Source organism: Aethalodelphis obliquidens, unplaced genomic scaffold (assembly GCF_003676395.1).
Source record: "Aethalodelphis obliquidens isolate GAN/ISIS:26980383/991018 unplaced genomic scaffold, ASM367639v1 scaffold42, whole genome shotgun sequence".
Classification (NCBI taxonomy): domain Eukaryota; kingdom Metazoa; phylum Chordata; class Mammalia; order Artiodactyla; family Delphinidae; genus Aethalodelphis; species Aethalodelphis obliquidens.
In genome coordinates, this window is record NW_020837986.1 from 14,103,179 (window position 1) to 14,116,514 (window position 13,336).

A 13,336-nucleotide genomic window follows, 5' to 3' on the forward strand; every position below is an offset into this window, starting at 1 on the left:
GTCTGGTTCTTACACAGACACCGGTGTATCCTGCTTTTTGCATTGCACTTAGCACTGTGTTTTGACATCGTTCCAAGTCAGTATACAGAGTACTTCCCCATTTAAAACTAAAAATGGCTGCATATAAAGCAGGGACTTTTTGTACCATGGACCCCTTTGGCATCTGGTGATAGGATGGACCCCTTATCATAATCATGTTTTTTTAAGCACAGAAAGTAAAGTGCATAGGATACAAAGGAAGCCAATCATACTGAGATGCCATTACCGCAATAGCAACAAGGGTTTGTGATGCAGTAATAGACAAGCTTCTTTATTAATACATTAAATAAAAGGTGTGCAGGCAGGTATGGGGTCTCAGTGAGCTTAAACAATAATGGAGGGGTCTGCAAGTGCTGTGAAGTCAGACTTAAGTGTCTCCAGCTTCTACTGTGACAAGGTCACTGCTGACCCTGCCAGGGCTCGTGGTCCACATTTGTACTTGAAGGAAATGCTGCGTTTCGGTTAGAGGTTATAGTGAATATAAAGTTGTTATTTCGTTCCTATCCAAGTTCACAGAGCCCCTGAGTTCTGAACCCCAGGTCCAGAACCCCTGCTAAAAATTGTGGCTTCCCTCACTTTATTCAACCAGTGTCTTATTGAAAAGTCACCGTCTCAGCATTTCTCCAAGTCCCGTTGTTGCACAGATGGGGAAACCGAGGCCCAGGCTGGTGAGTGGACTGGGGTGGCAGAGCCCCAGGTCCTGACTCTGGGCCCAGGCGCTTGCCCAGCTCCTCCCCCACCAGGCTGGTCGCAGGGAATCCACCAGGAGCAGGTTGGCAGCTGGTGTCCTGTCCTGAGAGTGACCTGGCCCCGCCTGCGCCCTGCCCCCGCCCTGGCCGGCACAGCTGTGGATGTGACAGGAGGCTTGGCTCCGGTTCACCCAGGCACATTCCTGGCCCAGCCACTACTTTTTTTTTTTTTTTTTTTGGTGACTCTTTCTCCCACACCCCCAACCCTCACCCCCCTTTTCCTCAAAAATGCTCTGTCTCTCCCCAGAGGGTCCCTTTGGGCGGTGGCTCCTGGAGGGAAATGCGGCCTGGACTTCCTGGAACATGCGGAGCTGGAGTCCCAGTGCTGGGAGGAGGGAAGCTGCTGGCAGCAGAGCAACAGCCGCCCCCAAACATAACTGGGTTCTCTGGAGAAAGGGGGTGAGCTGGAGCCTCAGGGTTCCCATTTCATTGGGCCCTCCTAGAAGAGGCGCCTCCTGCTGCAGTGATGGGCTGCTGTGAGATGCACCCCCCACCCTCCGGGAATCATGGCTCTGTGACCTTTGGGGCTCTGTGACCTTGGACCAGCCACACATTCCTGCTGAGCTCTGGTTTCCTTGCTCCTTAGTGTGGGGCCTGTGATCAGGACCTGCCAAGGCCTGTGGATGGTCCAGTGAGGGGATGGCACCGGCCCTTCCCAAACCCAAAAGCCCAGCACCAGCAAGCTAGGTGTTTGGGGGATGTCGGGGATGCAGGTTTGGGGGATACACTGGGGCAGGGGTGGGACTGGAGACCCTCTGTCCTCCTTCATTTATTCACGTGACAAATACTTGTTGAGCACTTACCATTGTGGGGCTCAGCAGTGAACACAGGAGACCGAGGCTCAGACAAACAACAGACATTTATAAAAACCCCCATACAGTCAGGAAGAGATGAGTACTGTGGGGAAAGGTAAAGCAGGGAGCAAGGGTTGGGGGAGGGCCTCTGCTGGGGGACAGGAGAGCCGAGGCATGAATGAAGGAGGCCGGGCTGCAGAGGGAGCAGTGGGTGCAGAAGGCTCTGAGGTGGGAGCAGGTGAGGGAGGGAGGAGGAGCCCTGTGCGGGGTGACGAGATGGACAGAGAGAGGCTGGGGGCTTGTAGCCCAACAAGGGCTTTGGCTCCATCCCTGGGAAGCCAACAAGGGCTCTGACACGTGCAGTGACATGTCTATAAACTAACCCACAGGGGTTGGGGGGCGTGGGGTGGGGCTGCAGGAGATGCTTTGAGACCAGGCACGGCTTCTTCCCAGCTCTGCGAGTATGGGCAGGGAGCCGTCCCCCTCAAGCCTCAGTTTCCTCCTCAGTAAAGGGGGGCTCATAGCACTCAGATGGCTAAGAAGAAGGACCATGAAGGGCATAGCTACAGCTTTCCATGGCGGGAACTGCTCTTTCTGTGAGTCTGAAGCCACTCGCTTGGGCAGAGCTGAAGGCCGGCTTTGAATGTGAGCGTAGGTGTGGCTTTGAATGAGACTGCTCAGCTTCTGGAGATGTGTGGGGTCATGACCTGGGATGAGGATACCCCTGAGTTGTCTGAAGCCCCTCTCCCTTTCTGGGTACAGAGCTGGATTTAGGGGAGCGAGGGTCAAGGAGCTGCCTTGAGATGTGTAGGCAGAGGAGGCTAGGGGTCCTCCTGGGTGTCTCTGCAGTCTCAGGACGCTCTTCCAACTCTTCCCCCTCCCTAGAGCGGGCTGGACCCATTGGTGTGCTCAGTCAGACTCCCTCTCTCCCCTGTCCTCAGCCTCAGTTTCCTCATCTGTGAGGGGAGCACAGCAAATCCCAGCCCTGGTGGTGATGGAGAGGGTTGGAAAGCAGTGGTTTTTCATGCCTGATGTGCTTGGACAGGACCCCCTGTCGAGGAGGAGGGACCCCACCTACCTGGGCACAGTGCTAAGTGCTGCCATGCATTAGCTGAAAGCCAGTGGGACCGTTTCACTCCGCGGCAATCTTCAGTGACCTCCTTTTGCTCTCCAGATGAAGAACAAACTCCTGTCACAGGTGCCCAGGCCTCCTGGCTCTTCCTCATTAATGCCAACTTTGTTCCAGCATCCAGGCCTTTGCATTGATTCCTATACCCTTCCCCCTTGGCCTAGTAAACTTCCACGTCCTGTTCAGCTGAGCTTAACTGCCTCTTCGTAGAGGAAGCCCACCCTGACCTGCAAACTAGGTTGGGTCTCACGTTCAATGGTCCTCATGGTGCCGCCTCTTGTCCTGGTAACACACGTCACTGTTGTAATTTCACGGTGTGATTGTTACTTGGTTATTGACTGTCTCCATATTAAGACTGTAATCCGTGAGGGCAGGGACGCTGTCGCATTCAGAACTGTAGCCCCAGCATCCAACACAGTGCCTGCACATAGTAGATGCCCAATAAATGCCTGTGGGGTGATAGAGGAATCCTCTTGACGACCAGGGGAAGGAGGTGGTATTATTCCCTTTTCACAGATAAGGAACCAACGGCACAGAGAGGTTAAGTAACACGCCCTAAGGTCACAGCACCAGAACAAAGCCAGAATCAGATGGTGTCTGTCTGGGGATGTCTCCCGGCCAGCAGGGCTCAGAATGTGGGCAGATGGGGTTATGCAGGGAGGAACTAGGACCATCTGGATAGGGAAGGGGTGTGGGGGTGAGCCCCACCCATCCGTGTTTTCTCCTCACTATGGTGGTTCATGGCTGTTTTCCTCAAGGGCGACTCAGGTGACCTTCAGGTTGGTCCCAGGGGCCGGCTGGGTGGAGGGCCCGGTCTGGCCCAGGCTGCTTTTCTCCCCATTTGCCTGCTCCTGGCTTCACGCACAGATTACAACTTCCCCTCCACGGGTGTCTTACGCAGGCCACCTCCGGCTCGCCATTGTCTCATTGTTTGCCGAGGGAAGCTCCAGGAGGAAATTAACCTGCTGCTCACCCCAAGCAGGGAGTTTCACCCCCAGTCCCCACTGGGAATGCCTGAGGCCTGGGCAGGAGGGGGTGGGGGCAGGTAGTAGACAATACAACAGGCAGCCTTGGAAGGAGTGAGCTTCCAGGCAGGGAAAAATGCAAGCGGAGGCCCCATTCCCTGGCAGATTTATTAGGCCCTATCACGGGCCAGACTGTGTGTCAGGGAACTGGAGATACAGATGCGAGAAAAAGATCTTCTTAAGTACCCTGTAGCTAATGAGAGGCCCTGTGCAGGGGCCTCAGGGTCAAATGCCTCTGAGGGCTGGGCAGCTAACAGAAATCTGAAGGCATGTGGGCAATGGGGAGTGGTGGGGCATATAGCAAAATGAAGACTGCGGGCATCTCCTAACGGGCTTTAGATTCTGATTTCATTTTAACAAGGTGCTAAAGAAACAAAATGGATCCCCCAGACTGGTGTAGCCTGCAGACTCCCAGTCTAGACCTTTAGAAGGGAATTCTTGTGTTGGGGTGAAATTAGGGTATTAGTTGTTATTGGTGTCCCACACCTCGTCCCCTCAGCTCACCACTGATTTTAGCTGGAGCTGTGGTGGGCACTTCCCAGCATACTGACGTTATACCATTTCAAGCACCTCTCAGTCATTTGGCTTCTCTGAAGCCTTGGGAACTCTCAGCCAGGACTTGGGAGGAATTGACCCACCCAGGGGCAACCCTCCATCACAGGGTGAGGGCTGCGGGGGATGGGAGTTGGTAGATAATTGTCTCAGCCTCTTATCCACTGGAGGTGATTCCCTTTGGCTGCTCAGAAGGTTAGCGGTGAGATAGGGCACCTGTCACCCATGTCAGAAACTGACTCAGTCACTCCCTTTTTTTTTTTTAATTTAATACATTTATTTATTTATTTTTGACTGCTTTGGGTCTTCATTGCTGGGCGCGGGCTTTCTCTAGTTGTGCCGAGCGGGGGCTACTCTTTGTTACGGTGCGTGGGCTTCTCACTGCAGCGGCTTCTCTTTGTTGTGGAGCACAGGCTCTAGGCGCACGGGCTTCAGTAGTTGTGGCATGCGGGCTCAGTAGTTGTGGTGCACGGGCTTAGTTGCTCCGCGGCATGTGGGATCTTCCCAGACCAGGGCTCGAACCTGTGTCCCCTGCACTGGCAGGTAGAGTCTTAACCACTGCACCAACAGGGAAGTCCCACTCCCTTTTTTTATTGCTTTTCCTCCCTTCCTTGTTTCACTCTCCCAGATCCCCCTTGCTTCCTGGGCTAATTGGCACCCAAATCCTTGTCTCAGGTTCTGCTTTTGGGGAAATCCAAATTAAGACAATCTCTAACGTTCTTTCTGAATACATAATATAAGGTTATGATTCTAACCTTATGTGATTCTCAGATTGAGTGACTAACTCTGTGATTACAAGTTTTCATAAATTGACCCATCTGTGATTCCAGAATGGCATCATTCTAATGTGGCCAAAACACACCTCTCAGCCATGTATTCAGACATGCAAAAAATGTTAACACTCCATTTTCTATAAGGATTTTGCTTCTCCTGAGCTCCTATTTTTCCTGATGTCAAAAAATGCAAACTTCAATCAAATCTAGACAAAAAAATAGTCATTTCAGATTTGAATGAAATTGAGTGAGTCAAGATTTCCCCTTCCTCCCTTTTTTCCTGGGTTGATTTAAGTCCTGGATGGGTGGGAACATCTTGATATTGGTTGGGGTTCAAGGAGAAGGTCTGTGACTGGTATTTCTCAAGATGTAGCAGCCCACATGGCCCTCCGACGTGCCTCCCCCACTGGCACTGGGAAAAACCCCACCCATATTAATACTTTGACTTCTAGGGTCAAAGAAACATAGTTCTTCCTGGGCCACTAAGTGTAAATACAGTTACAGCCGCTCCATTCTTAGTCACCTGGGAAACGATTTGAACAATTTTTGCTCCTCACAGGGCCCTGATATGCAAATTCATCATTCAATCTAATACATTTGCTGAGCATCTACTGTGCGTTGGGCATTGTGCCAGGCGCTGGAGATACACAGATGAAAAGACAGGCATGGTGTCATTCGCAAACCAAATAAAGTGTATATGTTTATAACTTACATATCGTGGTGTCTGTTAGGAAGGAAACAAATACGATGGGCAGAGGACGCCTCTTTGAGGAGTTATCCTTTAAGCCAAGACTAAGAGTCTAAGGTCAGGAGAAGCCACCAAAAGACCTATCAGGAAAAGGAGATGTCTGAGTTGTATCTGTAGCTGTAAACATTTTGTAATGTTGAAGGCATCTCCTGTATTTTACACCTTACCTTTCCCCTGTTTGTGGCCTCCATCACCTTAGAGAGGGGATAATGAGGCAAAAATGGAAGACATTTTTTTCTGAGTCTCAAAGCCTAAGCTTTTGGTTTGGAAAAATGGTGGAATTTAGTCAAAGCCCTGAGGAATTTGAGGGTATGCCATTTATACCCTCAAGAGAAGAATAGATGAGTCAGAATTGGTTTTCCTCTTTAGGAAATGAGATAAAGATTATCTGGGAGGTGGGGAGAAAGGCAGTGTAGCAGAGATACTTAGTCGTCATGCAATTATCGGATTTCCCCTTCTTCTGTAGCTGCAGATGGCCACATAGCTGAAGACGACATTTCCCAATGTCCTTCGTGATTAGATGCGGCTGCATGACCAGGTTCTGACAGGGATATGTGAACCCAATGGTGTGTGCAACTTCTGGGTCATGTATTTAAAGAAAAAAGGGACATTCTCTCACCACTCCTCTTCTACTCCCACCAGCTGGAGTTTGACATGGTGGCAGAATCTGGAGAGGCCATCTTGGACCACACGATGGAAGCCACATGTGAAGGACGTCAGGGCAACAAAGTGGAAGGAGCCAGGGTCTCTGACACCATGGGACTCCATATCAGCTGCACTTCTTACCCTCTACTGGTTAGTGAGAGAGAAATCAACTTCTATCTTTTTTAGGACACAGTTTGGCCTGTGTTACACTAGCTGAACTAGCATCCCAAGTAATACAGAGGGTCGGATATAGGAAGCTAGGGAGTGATTAGATACTGGTGTGAGACCCTGAAGAAAGAATACAGAAACCCCAGGTAATCTTAAGGGATCAGAGAGCAGGACTTAACGGTCCCACTCCTGGGTTAAACCTAAGGAAGCCATGAACCTAGATGTCTGAGTAGGTGTGCAGGCCCCCTGGACCAGGAGCCTTTCTGCACACACAGGGAGGTGGGGGAGTAGGTGACCTGAGAGGAGAAGGTGAAAGAAGGCACCCAGAATTGACCAAGATTAAGTTTCTACCACTCAGTGGAATGGAGACTATTTATTTTGGATGTGGCCGGAGAGTTACACCTGCTGCACTTCTCCTCCCTCCTCCTTTCCCTTCTTCTTCCTCTTTTTCTTCTGCTCCTCCTCCTTTTTTTAAAACAAAATTATTTATTTATTTATTTTTGGCTACATTGGGTCTTCATTGCTGCTCGCGGGCTTTCTCTAGTTGCGGCGAGCGGGGGCTTCTCTTCCTTGCGGTGCGCGGGCTTCTCATTGCGGTGGCTTCTCTTGTTGCGGAGCACGGGCTCTAGGTGCGTGGGTTTCAGTAGTTGTGGTGCACGGGCTCAGTAGTTGTGGCTCACGGGCTCTAGAGCGCAGACTCAGTAGTTGTGGCGCACGGGCTTAATTGCTCTGCGGCATGTGGGATCTTCCCAGACCAGGGATCGAACCCGTGTCCCACTGCATTGGCAGGTGGATTCTTAACCACTGCGCCACCAGGGAAGTCCCCTCCTCCTCCTTCTTCTTCTTTTTCTTCCCCTTCTTCTTCTTTTTCTTCCCCTTCTCCTTCTCCTTCTTCCTCTTCTCCTTCTCCTTCTTCCCCTTCTCCTTCTCCTTCTTCCCCTTCTCCTTCTCCTTCTTCCTCTTCTCCTTCTCCTTCTTCCCCTTCCCCTTCTCCTTCTTCCTCTTCTCCTTCTCCTTCTTCCTCTTCTTCTCCTCCTCCCAATACCTTTTTGACTGAGCACCAAGACTCAGGTTCAGGTCCTAGCTCAACCATCAGCCTGCTGTGTGGCCTTGAGCATGTTGCATCATTTCTCTGACCCGGGGTGTTCTCACTGGGAACATAAAGGGGTTGAACTCCAGGATGTCCAAGGTGGCTCTTTCTTCATTAATGTTCTGTGAATCTTCTCTGTATCTGATACTGAAGTGGGCTCAGGAAAAGTGTGAGAAAGTGTCTCTCTTCCAATTCATGGAAGAATTGGACACAAACACGTGGGCATACAGGTATATACGCACTTAAACAAATACATGTGGATAACCAAACATCACAGTAGCCAAGAGGAAACATAGCATCAAGGTTTAAGATGCAGGCTTTGGAACTGAACAGACCAGAGTTTCACCCCCATCTTCATCACTAACTAGCTGGTGACCTTGGGCATGTCACTGTACTTCTCTGAGTCTTGACTTCCTCACGTTTAAACTGAGGGTAATAATAGCTACCTTTAGGCCTCTCATGGACAGAAAATGAGGTAATATATGTAGAGCACCAAGCTCAATGCCGAGCATATGGTAGGCACTCAACAAATGGTTGTATTGATGAAAACTATGAATCATGGTAGGAACCAGTGAAATGTAGAAAAGGGCAGGGCGAGGAGGTCTCAAATGTAGAACAGAAGGCTCCCTGGGGGCAGGGTTGAGGGGCTCTTGGAGGAGGGAAAACATGAATGGTACAGGGATGTGTAAAATTGTTAGCAGAGGGGATGAGGTACTACTAGAGGGAGAAGGAGAAAAGAGACACAGAAGCAAGGTGGAGCCAGGCTTGAGAAAATCTCTTCCTCCCACTGGACCTTATTTTCCTCATTTGTAAAGTGAGCATAACAATATCTGCCTTGCAGTGTTGTTGCAATGATTACTAGAGATGACATAAGTCAAGCGCCCATGAAGAGGCCTGGCTCATGGAAGCTTATCAAACAGCAATTTCATTCCTCTCCCAGGAAAGAGGGAGTCACAAAATATCAGGGTTAGAAAGACCCTCAGAAATTATCCATGGTAACACACATGCCTATACATGAACTGTTCACATATCATCAGTCTATCCAGCTATCATTTATCCATTTTTCATACATCCATTCAAACACCAGTGATTCATTCATCACCCATCCACCATCCATCTAGCCAAACGTCTGTTCATCCTTCACCCACCGTCTATTCCTTATCCATCATCATGCATTCACCACCAACACACTATCCATTTACCTATCATCCATTCTATATCCACCCTTCATCAATCTGTTTATCACCCATACATCCATTCAGCCAGCCACCCAGCCAGCCATCATAATTCCATCTATCCATTTATCTGTCATCCATCCATCATTCATCTGTCCACCATTCACCAGCCATTAATAGCCATCCACCATCTTTCATGCATTCATTAGTTCCTCATTCACCCATTCTTTATGCACCTACTTATCCCTCATCCATCCGTCCGTTATTCCATTTGTCATTTATCTTTCCACTGTTTCTCATACATCAAGTATCCACCCAACATATATTCCTCATTCACTTCTTCGTATCTATCATTCACAAGCCAATCATCAACTCACCAATCTATTCTTCACCTATTCCTCTTCCATCTACCATCCATCCTTCATTCACTCTTTTACTAAATATCTATCATTTATTAGGCACATCTATCATTATCTATGCAACTGACATCTATAAAAACACAATTAATTTAAACGTTCCATCATCCATTTGTATCCATCTATCCAGTTGTCCATCCACATATGTTTCATTTTCCGTGTTATCTGCTGGGTAATCTGCACTAGGGATACAGACTAAATAAACTACAATCTGTCCTCAAGTAGTTCAGACTCTAGTAGAGAAAGACAGACAAGCCAGGAAGTAGTTAAACATAATGTGATGATGTGATGGCTACTGTTACAGCGGAATGATTGTACCAAGCACCGTGGGGGAGAAAACAGAGGAAAGAGCCATAAACTCTGTCTGAGGGAATGAAGGAATGATTCACAAAAGGGGTGGCTATTGAACTGGGTCTTGAAGGATAAGTAGAAGTTCAACTGGTGTTTTTGTGGGGGGGAAAACTGAGTCCTAAAGCAGGGAAATGAGTGCACAGCCATACTGAGAGCAACAGGGTAGAGACTTGTAACTAGGCCTGCAGCCTCCTAGACGAGTGTTTCCACGTCCCAAATCTGGGAAGACGTGTAAGTGAAGAAAGCCCACCTCAAAGTAGGGGAGAGGCTGCTGTTTCAGAATGGGGTGGTGAAGGGGATTTCCTTAGACATCGGCTCTCCATTCAGGGACAGGCGACAGCAGAAGCACCAGGAACTGGCACGGATTTGACAAAGGGAAGAAAAGAATGGCCTTGGGAGGGAGTGAGGTGAGGTGAAGTTGGATCAGAAAGGAGACCCCTAGCATCTCCTTGCTGCCTTTACTCAGGTAATTATTAATAATATTGTTACATGGCAATATTGTTACACTCTCGCCGCCATGTTTTATTCAGAACTGACTATGTGTTAAGCTTTCCATGTGTTATCTCATTTTGTTCCCCACCTGCAGAAACCCTAAGAAGTAGTTATTACTTTTATTTACATTTTACAGATGGGGAAACTGAGTCTCTGAGAAGGTAAGCTAGGAGTTAAATCTAGTTCATGTGGCTACAAATTCCATGTCTTTCCCACTCTGCTTCCTCTCTCTCATGGTCCTTTGGGCATGGTATATTGTCACGCTAGTCACTGAGCATGGGGGATGAGTAGGGAAGGAGGAGGGGCGGTAGGAAGAGGAGAATCATACATGACTTAGACAAAATTACTTATGTACTAAAATGTATGTTCCATCACAGTGGAGATTCTCTCTGTATCCCCAGACTTTTAAACAGTGCCTGGCACATAGTGGACAATAAATATTGGTTCTTGTTTGAATTCTATTGCAGAGAAAATGGATGACCAACTAGAATATAGAGCATATAGGCTCATTTGTTCTAAGTAATCCTAAGTAACACAAATCCTAAGTAATGATAGCATAAAGAAGATAGAATTTTATTCCTCTCAGGTCTGGATGTAAATAATCCAGGACTAGCTCGATGGAGTTGGGGTCCCAGGCTTCTCCTGTCCTGTAGCTCTCCCAGCCCTAGGGTGTTGCCTGGCCCCTATGGTCTCAGATGGCTCCCCCATGTCTACACCACAGCCAGCAGGCGGGGGTGGGGGTGGGGGTGGGGGGGTGGGGGTGGGGAAAGGCACCATTTGCGTACCATTGGTCAGAATTTAGTCACATGGCTAGAACTGGCTGCAAGGGGGAGGCTGGGAAATAGAGTCTGTTTTGTGTGGCTAAGTGTCCGGCTAAAAGTCAGAGGTTTTACTTCTATACGAGAAGGGGAGAACGGGTATGAGGGGCAACCGGTGGTCTCTGTCACAAATAAGGAGCCTATGTGTGGGCACCAGTGTTCTTCATGGTGTGAAGGCTCCATAGGGACATATATGGTCTCTCCCCCTGATGGCAGGGGGCTACATTTAATCACCCTGATATCCCTGGCAGCTTCTAGCTCAGACGTAGGAAAAAGGAACTCTCAGACCTTGGATAGAGTTTTGATGATATGATAGAATCAGAACAAGTGGGTTAGAGGGCATTTGCTTGGTGATGATCAAAATGGAAAGGACTAAAGGTCAGGCTGGGCGTCTGGGAGGCGGCCAGCAACAGTGGAGGGACTCAGGAAGGTGACTTACAAGAGGGCTGGATTGGGTGAAGGGTCAGAGAAGAGTCTGGGAAGGAGGAGGCAGTGTGGGGGGTGGAAGAGACAGCACAGTAATCGCAGCTCTTCCTCAATAAAATGCTCAGCAGCCCACAGAGCATCTTGGCCTCTGCTACCTCATCAGTGAGGATAGGTGGTGCCTGAAGTTGAACAGGGGTCGTGCGGTGTGTCTTGAATGCCACCAGCTCATCCCGTTCCTATCAGAGAACCAGCACTGGTTTCCTCCCTCCCTCCCTCCTCTCCTTTCTTTCTTCCTCCCTCTCTCCCCTCCTTCTTTCTTCCTTCTTTCCTCCCTCCCTTCTTCCTTCCTTCCATCTTTCCTTTCTTTCTCCTTCTGTTTATTTAGTTTATCCCAGAAATTTGAAAGCATTCCATCTTGTACTAGGAACTTTACAGAGGTCTATTCTAAACTGGGCAGCACATAACACATTCTCTCTCTTTCTCTCCATATATATATATATATGACATATACATGTGTATATATATATATATATATATATATACACAAGCACCCAAGCATACGTATATATGTGTATATAATCACCTACTGTGTGTCAGTGGTAGCCACCCTGCTAGTCTCTGCGGAACACAGTGGGAAGCAAGTCAGACAAAGTCCTTGCCCTCATGGAGCTTATGGTCAGGAAATAATATACAAATGAATGCACAAATAACTATAAATATTAAATTATTAAATCAGTGCTATGAGAAGTACAAAATGCTATGAGAACATATTCACTGTTCACTCCAGCATTCACTATATAAATATTTAACAAGAGAGATTATATATGTTAAAAGATAATTTTTGCAATAGAATAAAATCATTCTTCTTGTTCAAATCTAAAATGAACATGTATCAAAGTTTTTTTAAATTATTAATTCATAAGGGAAACAATAAGTGTAAAAACTAATTCAAAGGAGAATCCAAAGCATACATATGCTGAAATTAATTTGCTAAAGATGCAAAACTATTTTCTTCCTAGAGGGATGGGAAAGGGAGTGGGCGGTGGGGGGACAGTTGTACCTCCAGCAGATAAAACTTATTTGCTTCTCTATGACCAAGAATTATTTGTATCACTATCAGTCTTGTTACAGCTTACAGAGATGTACAATAGCTCAAAGATAAGGAAAGGCATCTACCACCACAGAATCAGTTAACCTGAAATGAGGTGAAGGCAAGGCGTAGCATTCCACAGGACAACCTGTTGTGGGTTTTGTTTTGTTTTGTTTTGCTTTTTGCCATTTCAAAGTCTTTTACAATTTTCCTTGATATGAGTCAGACCTGTACTAGGTACTGGTAATACAGAGGTAAACCATACAGACATAGTATCTCCCTCAGGGAGAATGTTATAGTGTTCCCTTATGTTCTAATAGTGGGGCAGAGGGCTGGGGAACAGATAATTTTTGGAAGCCAAACTGGGTCTTCGCCATTTTTGTCTAATAGGTCAGATTATAAAAGCACTTTATACCCTGAGAAAAACCAGGGCTCCTCTGTCTAGTTCTAAATCCCCAAATAATCAAAGCCTTGAGGATTTCCTGTGAATTAACTGACTCCCTAACAAAAACAACTTTATTTCTTACTTCTGCAAAACTATGTCCAAAAATATGTGATTACCTTTGCAGGTATAATAATCAGGTGAGAACATTGTTTTTTCTACCTTGGGCAAACTAATCCTTGGTAATTTTTTTCCCTTGAAATATCTGTTGTATCTTTTTTTTTTTTTTTTTGCGGTACACGGGCCTCTCACTGCTGTGGCCTCTCCCGTTGCGGAGCACAGGCTCCGGATGCACAGGCTCAGCAGCCATGGCTCACAGGCCCAGCGGCTCTGCAGCGTGTGGGATCCTCCCGGACCGGGGCACGAACCCGCGTCTCCCACATGGCAGACGGACTCCCAACCACTGCGCCACCA

General features: G+C 47.8%; 1 long non-coding RNA gene across 1 annotated transcript in view; it reads left to right on the top strand.

The window, feature by feature from the left end:
- Nucleotides 1–13,133, top strand: part of LOC113605372 (uncharacterized) — a 37,557-nt gene extending 24,424 nt beyond the window's left edge. The window contains exons 3-4 of the long non-coding RNA XR_003427182.1: nucleotides 6,452–6,604; nucleotides 9,982–13,133. This is a non-coding gene — a long non-coding RNA (uncharacterized LOC113605372). The remainder of the gene's footprint in view (nucleotides 1–6,451; nucleotides 6,605–9,981) is intronic.
- The last annotated feature ends 203 nt before the right edge of the window (nucleotides 13,134–13,336 follow it).